The 14,543-nt window shown below is 39.8% G+C and overlaps 1 protein-coding gene across 14 annotated transcripts in view; it reads left to right on the top strand.

The window, feature by feature from the left end:
• Nucleotides 1-14,543, top strand: part of ENOX1 (ecto-NOX disulfide-thiol exchanger 1) — a 355,527-nt gene that overhangs the window by 136,043 nt on the left and 204,941 nt on the right. The window lies entirely within an intron of this gene.

Raw genomic sequence — 14,543 nt, 5'->3', positions numbered from 1 at the left:
ACAAAAGAGATAAAACCTCAGAGACGTGAAATGTAAGTGGTCACTTAGCAAAAATTAGATACCTAAATACCTATATTTGTGCTGATTTCTAATCAACCCTCTGTTTGGGCAACATGCAAGGGAAAAACAGGAAATCATAAGCACTATTTGAGACTTGCTTCTCTAAGCCATATTAGTTGCATTATTACCATAATTAACACATTTTCTAATCAAACCAAATACACCAGCGATTGCTCCACGTTCTGGGCCTTGGGACAAATTACTCCTCTGTATGAAAGCCAGTGAAATGCAGAGTTTTTTTCTGTCAGTCTCAGGGGCGTCAGCATTCCCAGCGATGGTCAAGGAGCTTTTGCAAGACTGGATCAGAGCCAGGCTTTTACGAGAGGAGCTGCGCTTCCCTCCCTTGGCGCGGTCCTGACCTGTTCTGCCGCACAGCGGTGCAGGAGATGCAGAGCTGGTTTCTGTGTCAGCAGCGCAGATTCACCAGTCACCTGAGGCGACATAGTAATAATGAAAACACGTGCACCAAGCAAGCAGGTGAATTTTACTTGGCCAAAACTCAACAGATCTTTCAGAGGGCCCAGCAGCCTCTCCTTGCCCAGGTGCAATTTGCCCTTGAGATTCTCTGATTTTCCAACTGGGCTGTTGTGTGCAAAAAATCTCAGTAAGACTTTGGTGGCTTGTACAGCTTCATCAAGTTTCACTGAATAGCTATTTACAGAGAGAGTGAATGAGTGAATAGCTGCCAGACAATTTGTAATGTGTGTTGCTGAAAAGCAGAAGATAAGAAAGCATTTCCTATCATAATCTACTAGCTCAGACATGTTTAATCTTGCCATGGTTTTTTTCCTGGCTAATGAATAATATAGGAGAGGATGGAGAGGTGGCAGAGAGCACTGTTCTGACTTTGAATCTGCAATGGTATATTTATTTGAACTTATATTCTTTGAATGCTGTTTTTCCATGTGAGAGGTTGCTGTGACAGGAAAGGCGGGGGGCAGAAAGCTGCATGATTGTGACTGAGCCATGAAAGGTTCTCTGTTATTATGTTGTCCACATCTTTGGGAATCCTGCTGGTGGGAAATTTTTCTGAATCACAGATGTCTGCCTGCCCAGGCTGAACTTCACACAACTATCTGGAGAGGGGAAAAAGAAGCACTTTTGCAGAAACACAGGAACTGACACATAATTAGGGTGTCCTTGAGTTCTAAACTGGCTGTAAATGTAGCTGAGAGAATGGGTGAAGGAAGTCAGGAAGGAATGAAGAAATTTCCCATTAGGTTTCATTGCAAAGGTTTTTTATATTCCTATTTGAAAATATCTTGTAGTCATATAATCTTCACAGTCTCAAAATTTGCAGTCACAAAATCACAGAATCTGGTGGAGGCTGGAAGCACCTCTGAGATCATGTAGTCCAGCCTCTCTGCTCATAACGGGGCTGTGTCCAGTCAGGTTCTGAGTATCTCCAAGGATGAAGACATCTGTGATATCTGTGACATCTCTAAGCTACCTATGCCAGTGTTCAACCACCCATATAGTAAAAATGTGGTGGGTTTGTTGTTTTTTTTTTTTTTTTTTGGGTTTTTTTTTTTTTGTTTTGTTTTTTCAGGCAGAATTTCCTGTGTTTCAGTCTGTGCCCTTTGCTTCTTATCCTGTTTCTGGGTGCCACTAAGAAGAGCCTGTTTGCTTTACTTGCCTCAGATATTTATACATATGGGTTTAAGATCCCCTTGAACCTACTCTTCTCTAGACTGAAAAGTTCCAGCTCTCCTCACAAGCTAGATGCTCCATTCCCTTCATCATCTTCCTGGGCTTTTTCTGGACACATTCCAGCAAGTCCATGTCTCTGGGGAGCTCAGAACTGGACATGGTCAGATACACAAAAGACAAAACAATTGAATGCTTCAGACTTACCTATTTAAAGCATTTTTAAATCTTTTCATCTTAATTCTGTATGATGGGGGTTTACATTTAGCTATCTGGCCTGGTGTGGAGAGAAAGTGCATCTTGTGGGTCTCGTCCAATGCTGTAGTAAAGCAGAGACAGTCTCAAAATTAGTTTCAATGTCCCATGGAATTCTGGAACTCACCAAGAGTGATGATTCCACATCCCTTCTAGGCCCTTATGCTAGTGCTGCATCACCCTTTTTAGAGAGAAATTTTTTTGTGTACAGCTGTAATTTTCCTCGGTACAACTTTTGATTGCTTTTGTCTTTTCACTGTGGACTCTAAGAAGGTGTGGCTTCACCCTTGCTCTCACCCAGCTCCTTTAGCCTCTTCATATGTGCCAAGTGCTCCCCTCCTGCTGTCATAGTTGATTCCTACTGTACTCACTGCCAATGGCTTTCTTGCACTTTGAGCCTCAAAGCTGGACACATCGTCCCAGATGTGCTCTCATGAGGGCTGAATAGAGGGGAACAATCACTTTCCTTGGTCTGAAAGCTGACCCACTTAATGCTTGACCACATACTGTGTGTTGGCATGGACTGTGTCCTCCAGTAATTGTTGCTTGAAATTTCTGGTTTTAGTCTGCTGACTTAGTTTAAGTCTCTCTGAAGTTTTTCTCAAAACTCTCAGCTGATAAATGGAAGTTATCTGCAGCTTTCACTGTCTTGCAGTCCTCCCCACACACATGCTTTTCTCTTATGTCATATATTTATTGAATGTCATAAAACAAGAGGAAATCTCAAAGGAAGTTACTTTTTTTTCCAAGATAGAAGCTATCAATTAAACATTATTCCCTCTTTCCTGTATCCTGCCCATTTTTCATCTTTGATATTATCATTCATTCATTCATGGCTGATTAGTTCCTGTATTAGCTTCTTGTGTAACAATCCATCCTGTTGGAGGTTGCTACATTACTGTGGGATGTCAGCCATAGACAAGGAAAAGATGCTGGTAGATCCTGCACAAACAGACAAAGAAAAGTTTGCAATCATCTGAAATAGCTCAATTTTTAGATTAAATGTTGTGGGTCAGCATATCTCAATCTGTTCCTGGTTACTTTGGGAAGAGACTTCGTGGTGTGTTTCTCTAAGTTTCTGATGTTGCACATGTTCTGTCTTGTAAAATTAGCCTTAACAAAAGGACATCATAGACAGCCACTAGAGCCCAGCTGAAGCATATCTGTTGTCAAATTTTTTTTTGGCCAGAAGGTAATCCTAGGGACAGGTTGATGGGCTGCAACAAAGTAGTGTTTTACAGAGACTTTCTCACAAATGTGACAAAGAGTCTCAAGAGACGACAAAGTTGGCAAGTAATGAGTAGAAGCAGGAACTATGGACTGTTCAGGTGTGAGAGTTGACCTTTGGAAGCTGAATAGAATGAGCAATAAGGTGGAAGAGTCCTTGAAAGTGAAGGCCAGTTGATGGTTTGATATGAAAAGGAAAAGGAGCCAAGATGAGTGAAAAAAAGCCAGGCTGGGGAATGATCTCTGCAGCAGCATTGTGGATCAATACACCATCAGGGCGTGAATGAGTTTGTCAGTGTCCAGGAAAAGGATGTTGGAGTAATTGAGACATGAGGCGATGAGAGCCCAGATAAGAATTTAACAGCAAGACTGGGAGTGAGGGGTGCCTCTGAGATATGTTAATTGAAAGGAATCTGCAAAACCTTTGTTACATCCACACAGCAGGCAGGGCTCTGACTGCAGTTCTGCACTGGTGGGAATCAGCCTGAAGAAGTTTCCCTCCAGACAGCTCAGCAACCAGAAGCAGCAAAGGAAGGTTTGGTGATGTGGGCTTTGGTGTGGGCTGGCTGTACTCAGATGGGCTGTTATGAGTTCAGCTGTGGCTGCTACTGGATTTCTCTACTCTTTTGCTCACGTGCTCCACACCTATTGCAGGTGTAAACTTCTAAGCTCTGACAAGTTGTTCCTTTTTCTTATTTTTTTTTTTCCCTCTGAGCTCTTTCACCCCTTGAATATTTGAAGTTTCTAATTCCTAGGGTTTGGCAGCTTCTCAGATATCATTTTTTCCTGCACATCCCCTTTATTCCTCTTGATACTGAAGTCACTAGCATGACACTGGTAAAAGCTTCTTCCAGAATATTTCCAAATTCTGGAAGAAGACAGAATTTGGCCAGTTGAGTAACTGTATGAAGGAAGTTAAAAAGCAAAGCTCAGACAATCTCATCTCCCCAAGGCAAACAGGAAAATCAACCAAAAACGTTGCCAAAGGTGGAAAAACTGATCTCAGTCCTGCAGGATGTTAGACTGGGAGGTGGGAGGGGGGAAGAAACACAATATAACATAGACACTATTTCCCAGTAACTGTAATTTAGCTCCAAGTCTTTTTTCCAAGTCACTTATCTCATTAAAATTTGTCACGTGGCCTTTCCTGAGGTCCATGTGGGACATTTTCATATGAGCAGCACAGTGCTTTGGGGGCAGGCACAAGCCTGCCCACTTGAAGTGGGAGCTCTGCAAATGACTTTAAGTCATTTGGCTTCAAGATGCGCAGGGCTGAGCTTTACCCATCACGCCAGCTGAAATCATGATCCTCCTCTTACAGGAGAAAGGTGCCTCTCTTAGGGAACAACAAAAGATCATGAATATGGCCTCAAGGTTAATACTTGTTTTTGTTTACAGTGACATAGGAATTATTTTATGTTCTGCACATATGTGATGCACCTGCTAAGCATGATGATTCTTACTTAAGGTAGAAATTGAGACATATGAGTAAGACAGTGGATTAGTCATAGAGAAAATCAGAGTTTAGAAATTCTTTGTGACATCTGCCATGCATTGTTTTTCAAAGAAGTCTGAAAACTTTGAATTAACCTTGGTACTTCAACTGCAGTTTCTAGGGAGCTGCAATAAAGCTTGTGCTGTAATATCTTTTAGAGTGAGCAAGTGGGAAAAAAATTCAGTTGGAGCAGAGGGATACAGCAGCATAAGAAATGTTGCCTGTGACATTTAAGCTCAATTTAATCTGCTGTGACACTAGTAACATTTGTTGGTGACTTAGGGGAGAGGATGTTTGCACTGGTGTGTGGGATCATGGATGTCATCTGATTTTAAGGCCTGTGTCTTGCATGATTCTTTTCATGATGCTGACAGGGAGTTTTTTACTGAAGCACAGAAATCCCAGTAATGCACAATTTGTCATTTGCATGCTTTAGTCCAGTGTGGCTGATGCAGTATATGTTTTCTATTATTGCTCAGTGATAACTGAACAACTCCTGTTCTATGATACATGTCAATGAAAACTAGATAGAGGACACCAAACAAATTTTCTCATTAATTCTTGCCAGAGTATCTGTCCTATAAGAAACACAATTAAACCCATTCCTAATCCCTGAGCTATGCATTCTGCAGGGCTGATGCAATTTCAGCTGATAACATAAATGGATTGTAATGAAATTCACATGTAGTCAAGGCAGGGCTTTCTGCTTTATAAACAAAGATAATGTTTTGGTGGCGCAGTGTTTTAGGGAGATGCTTGGGAGATGCTAATATTTTTTCTTTAATATACTATTTCTACATTGCTTTTTTACATTTCTTTTCTGCCCTACACTTCTGCAACTTTGCAAATAGATGTGGGCTTCACTCTCAACCCTGACATTTTCATTTTTTTAAACCTAAGACTCAGCAGCATTTGGCTTTGTCCTTAGTGTTAAAGAAAAAGAAAAAAGAAAAAAAAAAGAAGGAAAATGAAACCTAAACCAAATCCAGGATGAAGTCTTATAAATTCTTTTTAATGTATTATTTCAAATAGAAGAGTCAGATGTCATAATGTGGAATTATTTTTCTTAAACTCTGACAGCTTTACATGTAAGGGAAGAATTCATTCTGCTAGACTTGGCCTATGCCATTTCATTTAGCAAGCTAGCAAAAGCAAGTGCATATGGTTGGTTTATGCATGCACACATTTTGATGACTGGATGATGTAATTTATTTGCTATACTGCTTTTGGTAAAATGTGTGTTTGTTGTACTGCTTTTGATATTTTGATTGGATTTGATCTTTTGTTAACATGAAAAAGTGGAAAGAGTAGGTAATGCTCTTAGTTCTGTTTTGGAACTGATATGCTGTCTCTGTTTTGAGTTGCTCTGGGGGAATTAATTTGTGTCTGCTGGAACTGAACCCAAAAGTATCTTTTAAATTACACCAGTACATCACCTGTTCTTTGCTAGCTGGAGTCCCAGCAGGACTTGGCATGGTGTGTCCGTCTGGCTGTAGCTCAGACACCACTACTCTGGGAATCTCCTCAGTGCTTCTGGTGGGGCACTCTCTCCTAAGGGCATCCCTGTTCCATTACCCAGTAGCCTTTAGTTACTCTAGTGAAATGGAATAGGAATCTGATGTAGGTATCTTCTGAGAAGAAACAAACAATTTTTCACATCTCCTTCTGTCTACATCTCTCTTTTGGGATCCGCCATAAGGACAATAAAGGTGACTTTTCAGAGGAATCTTGCTCTCTCAAAAAAGTGAACCCAGTTCAGGCACTCTGAATAAAGGTGGCAGGAGTCCTTAACTGAAGGCCATTTTCCAAGGTAAAGGTGACAAATATAAACATGAAAGGCCAAGCATGACTTAAACCAAACAACAACAACAACAACAAAAAAAAAAACAAAAACACATGCAAGACCCAGGAGACTGTCAGATTGCAAAAAGTCCTTATCTTTTGAGTCCATGCTCATGAACCAGCCAATTATGTTGAAAAGTATACAGCCCAGAAACTTACTATTATTAATACCATGGGCTTTAGTCTACTGAAATAGATAGCAGCATCACAGATTTACCCAATGATCAGGTCTTAAACTGGTTTAGTACTTTGGTAAGGATAGGCTGGAACCTCTATTCCATACTTGAAAAACAGAGTTGAAATTAATGTGTAAAACTGTAACTAAGTTAACAGGGGCCCCAAACAATGTTAACAAGATCCATATAGTCCCAGGGAGGCACATTAAAACCCTGAGGTGCAAAGGCTGACAGAATGGGACCTTTCCTGTGTATTTAGAAGTCTGTTACATTTTGATGCATTTTTTTAATTGACAAAAGGAAGAGAGATAATTGCATCAGAAAAAGCCATTTATTGTCAAGCTGGGCAGCACAGGGGGTACATGATAAAGGGTCAGGATTGCAGCTCTGGCATGCCAGACCTATCCAGGGTGATCACTGCATGCTTGGAGCCAGGACCATGCCACCGTGCTACAGTTGTGGTAGGGGCTTTTAAAAACCACACTCAGCAAACTCTGCTCCCCAGTGTCATCTCTCCCAGACAAAACCGTGTGAGTTTGGGCACGGATAATAAATGCATCATTCACTGAGACATTCAAAATAGGACTTAGCCATTCTGCAGCTGATTGCATAGGGACTGGATGTGAACACAGACATGGATCCTGCTGACAGGCTTGAATTATACAAGGTAAGACTCAGCAAAGCCTGGAATTCTTCTGGTTTTAGTCAGTGGTTCACAAAATGCTGAGAGCAGGTGTGTAATTGAAAACACATGATCTAGTATAGTGAGTACAGAGGTCCTGTTCTCCAGAAATTACTTGTGGCTGGGGAGGAAAACCAGCGAAGAGCTGCATTTCCCTCCTTACTGACACAGCAGCCTGGGCAGGACACAAAGTAAATGTGACACAATTGCACAGACCAAACCACCATCCCTGCCCGAGGTTGTTCCAGTCTGCATGAACAGTTGCAATTCCCTCTCCAGCACATTTCCAGGGCAGAGGCATTGCCTTGCTGGTGCAAGGCACATGATAGCAGGGACTGAATTAACCCAAGCATTTCTCCTGTCTCTGCTGGTCCCTTTCAGTCAGGTTCAAGCTGCTTCCCCACGCACGCCTCACCAGAGCTGAGGAGCTGTCCACAGAGCTCTGCCTGTGGTCTTGCATCCCCTAGGAATCCAGCCATAATTTCAAATGTCTCTGAAAGGTTTTTCTGGATGAAAAAGGTGGTACAGTTTTATCTGCTTTGCAGGAGTTTGTATTTTTTGTAAGAATCATTTTCTTTTAGTATCTTTTTATTTTTCGTCCCACTCTTCTCTATCCCCTATTCCTGCCTAAGCTGAAAGAGGAACATTGTATCTGAGTTCTACTCTGCAGAGCATGGATTTGAAATTAGCAGAATGAGTTAGTCCATTCCTAGTTTATGAAAAACTGTTTTTCTGGGACTGATAAGGAAACCAATTAAAAACCATGAAGTCTATTTTCATAATAATGCTAAATGGGGTACTTCATAAATTGAAGATTCACCATGCAAAGAAAAAGTGACTTATTTTAGTTTAGTAAAATGAGTCCAGAATTCTTTAAAGAGTAGGGTAGTAACATTTTTTTCCACTTGTTTTGAAATTCATCCTTAATTCTTGCTCCTTATTTAAACAAACTTCCTGCACATAGCTAGGAGGCAGTGCAACAGCTGTTCTGTGGACTGAAAGCAGTGGGATATTACTTCAGGACATGGCAGAAGAGGGTCAATTGTATGCAGTGAACAAATAATTTATTAGGTTGGCCTCATTTCTTCTTTGTCATTTGTCTGTGAACAGAACATAATTTCAGCAGTGTTGTTTGTTTTTTGGAGTTTCACACATGGAAACATAAATAAACAAATGTGACTGCTGAATTTCTCATGAACTTTAATCGCTTATCCAACTAAATATTCAAACATATTGATTTTGCTCTTTTAATTGGATATGTGGTACTGGTTTCAGTCTCCTAGATGAATAGGAGTTACTGACCTCTGGGATAAATTAATGTGCAAAAATCAAAATGTATTTTCTATAAGATGTCTGCTGAATCATTTTAGAATTCCAGTCACATAATTATTTTTCAAAGATTTGGGGAACAGGAAGCAGACTGGAACGAAATCAGCAAAATAAAAAAAAAAGGTCCAAATAAGTTTATTTCCCCACTTTAGACAAATGTGTGAAGAAAGTTAGTTATTTTGACAATTTCTATTAGGGATTTAGCCATCTTAGCAGATATGATCACAGCTTTACAGGAGTCTTAAAGTTAAAAACAAGAGAGCTTTATTGATGCTGTCTGTAAGCAGTATTATAACTTTCACGCCTGTCTAAATGCAGTGTGCATATTAAGTGCCTACTCTCCTAGCAATAAATATGGCTTAGTAAAATTTATATTTTGATATGCATGGAAGTAAATAAGCAGAAGATTGGGTGAACTGAAATGTGTAAACTTTTCTACCTGAAGGAACTGAATTACTGAAATGCAAAACTAGTTACCTGCTTCATTAAGAACTATGAGTACAGACGATTTCTATGGAAAAAAAGTGATGGGAAGCCATTGGCTGGAGAGTGATTGCAGAGATAGTGTTGTTGCTAATTGACTTGTTCAGGATGTACACAAAATTGGATTTGCCAATCATATGTGCTTTTTGTAAATGATAACATTATGGCAATTAAAGGACAAATCACTTTTCCATGATGTTGCTGTATTAACTTAAAGTGATCATCTGGGTTTAATTCAGATCTAAGAAGAAACAATTCATTTTAAAGTGTTACCTTTCAAGTCTTATTTCTTCGTGTGCGCGCTGAGTGTTTTTTTCTGCTATATATTGACGGTTCTCATGCTCAGACTGCTGATCCTAAGGGTGTTCATATAAACAGATGTTCCTCATATCCTGTCTGGGTTATTTTTTTCCCCTTCTTTATAGAAGTCATAATTCTACTGTATGTAGTGCTATAGACATTTTCATGGTAGAAAGCCACAGTGTCTTTCATAAATGCCGTTTCCCATGACAGACCAAAAAGCATGCGGATCCCGTGGTGATGGATGTTCATTGGAGGCAGCCTGGGCTGCAACAGGAGAAAACAGATACACAAGACACCAAGGCAGTGTCTCACTTGGGCAGGACATAGTTAACCTTAGGGGGAAACAGGGGAAAATGTAAAAATGAACTTACTAAGAGATATTTTACTAAGTAGGTAGGTGAGAAAACGGAAATTATTTTCTGTAAAGGTTTTGGTTTGTTTTTTGGGTTTTTTTACTGTCACTTCAGTTATTTCACTTCCAATCAATTTGCTGAATTTCCTCTGCACACAGAACAATTATTTCTCTCATATCTACATGACAGACTAGAAGGGCTTAGCTAAAAGGGAGGCTTCTCCTTGGCTTCAGACACTGAGGGTCTGCTGTGTAGGTTAGCACTGAGAAGCTCACACTAATAGCTGTGGGAAGAAGGGGTCTGAAAATTCCAAATCAAGAGATCACTCATATTGAACAAGAATCATAGAACTCTCTCCTTGAAAGTGGGCTGAGGATTTATGGATTTTTGGAGAACTTTTTTTACTCTTGCAGCAGGTGGAGGAGTGATGGATTTTGTTTTAATCCAGCCCTGTAGGATGAGAAAAAATGGAGCTATGTTGAACTGGATACAGAAAAAAAAATTCTCTGAGTTTGCTACAAATAGATAAAATGCATCTCACAGTTTGTAAAAATTACAGTGAAAAATGAACTACAACATGGAGACAGCATGACTTCTGTTTATAAATATTTGTATTTCTTGCCGAGAATTCCTTCAGCTGAGTAGATGCCTTTCTGAAGATTAGAAAATCTGACATCAAAAAAGTTAATTTAATGGATTAAATGTACAAGAATTAAATTCTTCTTCATACAGGACAGAGTGGAATTGCCCATTGGACAGCTCTTCATGCAATGTCCATGTTATTCTTGAGCCTGGTGCCCTCTGAACCCATGCTCATAAGCTGACACTGTATTTTGCAAACTAGTCATTAACACTTGCCTTTGTCACCCTGGATGAGTGAGCCATACACTGAGCTAAGCTGGCTGCAAGTTTTCACAAGCCTATTTATTTCAGTAAGAAAGGTTTGCAAACAGAGGAGGGGGAAAAAAACCCAAAAATATTAACATGGTATCATTTTTCTGAACTGTTGACCAAGCCACATGTTCTGATCTTCAGTAATATTTTCACCCACTTTTCATTCATTTTCCCTTCTTCCTTCATCCTTCTCCCATTTTTATGCTAAGCCCCCCCAACAGGCTCCTTCTCCCTTCTTCCTATAGCTTCTGTGCATTCTCCTTCTGATATTCTCCTCCTAAACATTAACTATTTCCTCAAGTAAATATTTAGTAGGATGTTACAGAAACTAAGCAGCATAGACTATAATATATCCAGTGCTTTACACTGTGTGTCAAAGCTGGTTGCAGATAGCTGTTAAAATCACTTGCCTTCCATATCTTACCTCCACTGGAATAGATGGCAGTGGTTTCATTTGCTTTGATGAGGGGATACCTGATTATTTCCCTGTTTTCAAATATGCCCAGGGGTCACCGCAGGAGGCATCATCCAGAAAGGTCTGGATTCTGTCCCAAGCCCTGAGCACACCCCTGGGTGTTTCAGTAGGATATGAAAGAGAAAGTTCAGCTACCCAGAAATCCTCTCTATAAATAGTGGTGAGGGAACTACGGGGTGCTGTGCTGTGTTAAAAGATGCCACTTCAATGGGGAAAATGCAGTGAGAGAGGAGCCAATCTTTTTGAAAACCTGTGTTTGGAGGTGCTGAGCACCTGAGAGCATGATGCTGAGTAGTGAATTGCTTTATCAATATTTTGATGGAGATGAAACCTCCATGGAAGGAGAAAAGTATAGAGTAGAGGTAGCTTTGTGCCTCTCTGGTTTATTTTGAAGTATTTCTAGTCATTCTAACAATCTCACCATCTCCTGGCCTGGTGTGTGCCTGTCAGCACACAGTGAGATGGTGTGTGCTGACAATCTTTGTGCTTCAGCAAGGTCAAGCCATTGAAGCCATAGCTGATCAGTTGTATTGTTAGCTCTCAGAGTAAGGGGGACCTGATGAGGATCCTGTGCAGCTGTCTCAAGGCAAAGTGAGTTCAGGGCCCACAGGGAGCATTATCTTCAGTTGAATTTTGAAATATTTGTTTCTGTTCAGGAGTTTATCTTAATGTGGTTGAATTGTATCTTCATCCTGAGCTAGCAACATCTACTGGGCTGAATAGAAGACTCTTGATTGTTCTGAGCAACTTATCTGTATTTGTTCTCTTCAAAAATGTTTTGTTATCAGAGTCACTTCTTAGAACTGAACAACACCAGGCAAGGGAGCCAGTGTGCACTTTGCTGAAGGAACGGTGATTCTTGCTTGTACTTCTTAGACCTAGAGGATCCAGTGGTCACTGACAAATGTATGCAATCCCCTTCTGCACTGGGCAGGCATTGTTATCCCTGTTCTTGAATAAGAAAATAAAAATTTGTGAATTCTAAGTGGCTTTCCAAGCTGTAGACGTTCCATAATGCTGTTATGTCTGTACTGTAAGATCTGGCTCACCCCTTGAATTGATATGTTCGGACTGGCATTCCAAAGCTGAAGGAACAACTAGGACCTTCCAGAGATAAGAAAATTACATAGGCTCATAAAATATTTAGTTTTACATTTAACACATGAAAACACTGTGTATTCCTATTACTTGACACAAGCAAGATGTCATATGTAGGGAATAAATCACTGACAAAATTACATTTTTTTTTGTTGAATTTTGGATTTTCACTTCAGAAGACACTTTTACTTTAAGGTTACAATATAACTTTTTCTGATATATATATCTTGGGGTTCAATCACTGTTTTCCTTTTTGACATGCTTGCCTATCACCCTCTCCCAATGATGCCACAGTGTTTATCTTCTGAAGCTTGTTCCCAACTTGTGAAAAAATGTTTTTGTGTATATAATGGATATGATCTCTCTTTGAAATCTGTGCTACTCATTACACATAGAGCAGATTGCAGAGGAGGTGGAGATGGAAAATGTGGTGCCAGTGAGCTCCCTCCTCACTAGGCTCTAGGCCTGTAGGTGACCCTTTCCACCCTGATCTTGCCTGAGAGCAAACGGTGCCAGCACAGGGACTGGACCTGTCCAGGGAAAAGGCACAGGTCCATTCCAGTCTAATGAGGAAGAGGAGGTCAGGGACACATTCTCACAGGTTTTAGTAAGTAGGAAACATTGTCAATGTGTTACCATTATCATCCTCTTCACTTCTGGCTACTACGTTTTGCAGTAGGCTCATCCCAAGTCTATTATATATTTTCACATTTTTGTGACACCTCTAAAGGAAAACTGACTTGTCTCTTTTCTCCTTTGGAGAAAAATTCAGAAAACACTGTGTACAAAAACATGTCCAAGATTATATTCTTCTGCATAATTTTCAGCAATCTGCAGATTTGTCACGTGGTGTCTGTTAAAGCCTGCATTCAAAACATTTCTCCAGATAGCATGCTCAGGTTGCAATATGGTTAAACACTAACTAAAAATTAAGAACATTTTGAATATCTGTTTGAGAAATTTAATTATGTAATGATTTGGAATTTGTAGGCTTCAGTATGTGTAAGAATGCTACTTAATTTCCTGGAAATGCTATTAGACTTAAGCTGTGATCATCTGGAATATTTTATTCATAATCATGTGGCACTCAGTGCCCATAATTAACAATTGTGTGTCAATTTGTCAAGCACCATAAAAGACAAATGGGAAGGCAAACTGTACTCTCACTTTTTCTTTTTCAGCAAATATTTTTCATTATAAATCCCATTTTCTAGAGGAGTTTTGAGATTACTTTGGTATTTTAGTCATTTAAAAACAAGCAGTAGCCGGTTTGCAATTCATGCATTCCTGACTAGAAATGCTTCTGGATACAGTATTGCAGTTTATCTTACTGTTTGTCAATAACAGAGAGGAATGTTCCTTCTGTGAGCTGTCAGAAATATCTGGCAGGTAACTAAATTGTCCTTTTCAGTTTTGGATAGATGCTGATCTGCTGTCCTGCCTTTGCTCCTGGCCTGTCACACACAGCATTGCAAGGTGCTCAACTCCTCAGAAAATCATGGTCTGCTCCCTTTATCTTCCTTTTCTCTTTCATGTCTCAGTTCATTCCCAGTGATGGTAACTATGTTAGTGAGGGTAGGATATGATAATTTTATTAATTTCTGAGTACCTTGACAGTAAATTACCATCAAGCATCTGAAGGATGATAATTAAAATGAACAAACAAAATCAATCAATGGTTCCAGCACCAGTTGCACACTCCCTGGTAGTGGCTGTCACCACACCACTTTTTTTCAGAAGGTAAAAAAACTCCTGTGCAGACAGAAATCAGATTTCAACAGAAATAAGTATTGGTAGGGTTAAGGCATTTATTCTAATACACTTCATTAGAGAGTTTGGATTCCAGTCCTACCCACTGAATATGCCCATCTCAATACCCATCTGTGGTTTCTGTAGGGAACAGGTTTCTAAGCAGATTTTAGCAATTTTCTGTATTCATTTTGTATGCCCATCATTTTTTTTTGTCAGAAATCCCAGTACATAAATGGTGTTTTAGAAGCAGGGGTTCATTTTTCCTTATTTATAGAGGGTAACACTCCTATAGTACCTATACACATAATAAATGCAAACAAACAAACACAGAAAAATTCTGAAAATGATGAAAATTTAGTAGCTTGTGCATTTTTCCAGCATTGTGGGAATTTGGTTTCTTGGTTTTTTGGGTTTTTTTTTCAATTTGTTTTTCTTACCTACTTGTGTTCATTGGTTATCCCATAAAACCTCC

Source organism: Lonchura striata, chromosome 1, assembly GCF_050655825.1.
Source record: "Lonchura striata isolate lonStrDom1 chromosome 1, ASM5065582v1, whole genome shotgun sequence".
Classification (NCBI taxonomy): domain Eukaryota; kingdom Metazoa; phylum Chordata; class Aves; order Passeriformes; family Estrildidae; genus Lonchura; species Lonchura striata.
Note: the sequence above shows the minus strand (reverse complement) of the source record. Positions and strands in the feature narration are given on the sequence as shown.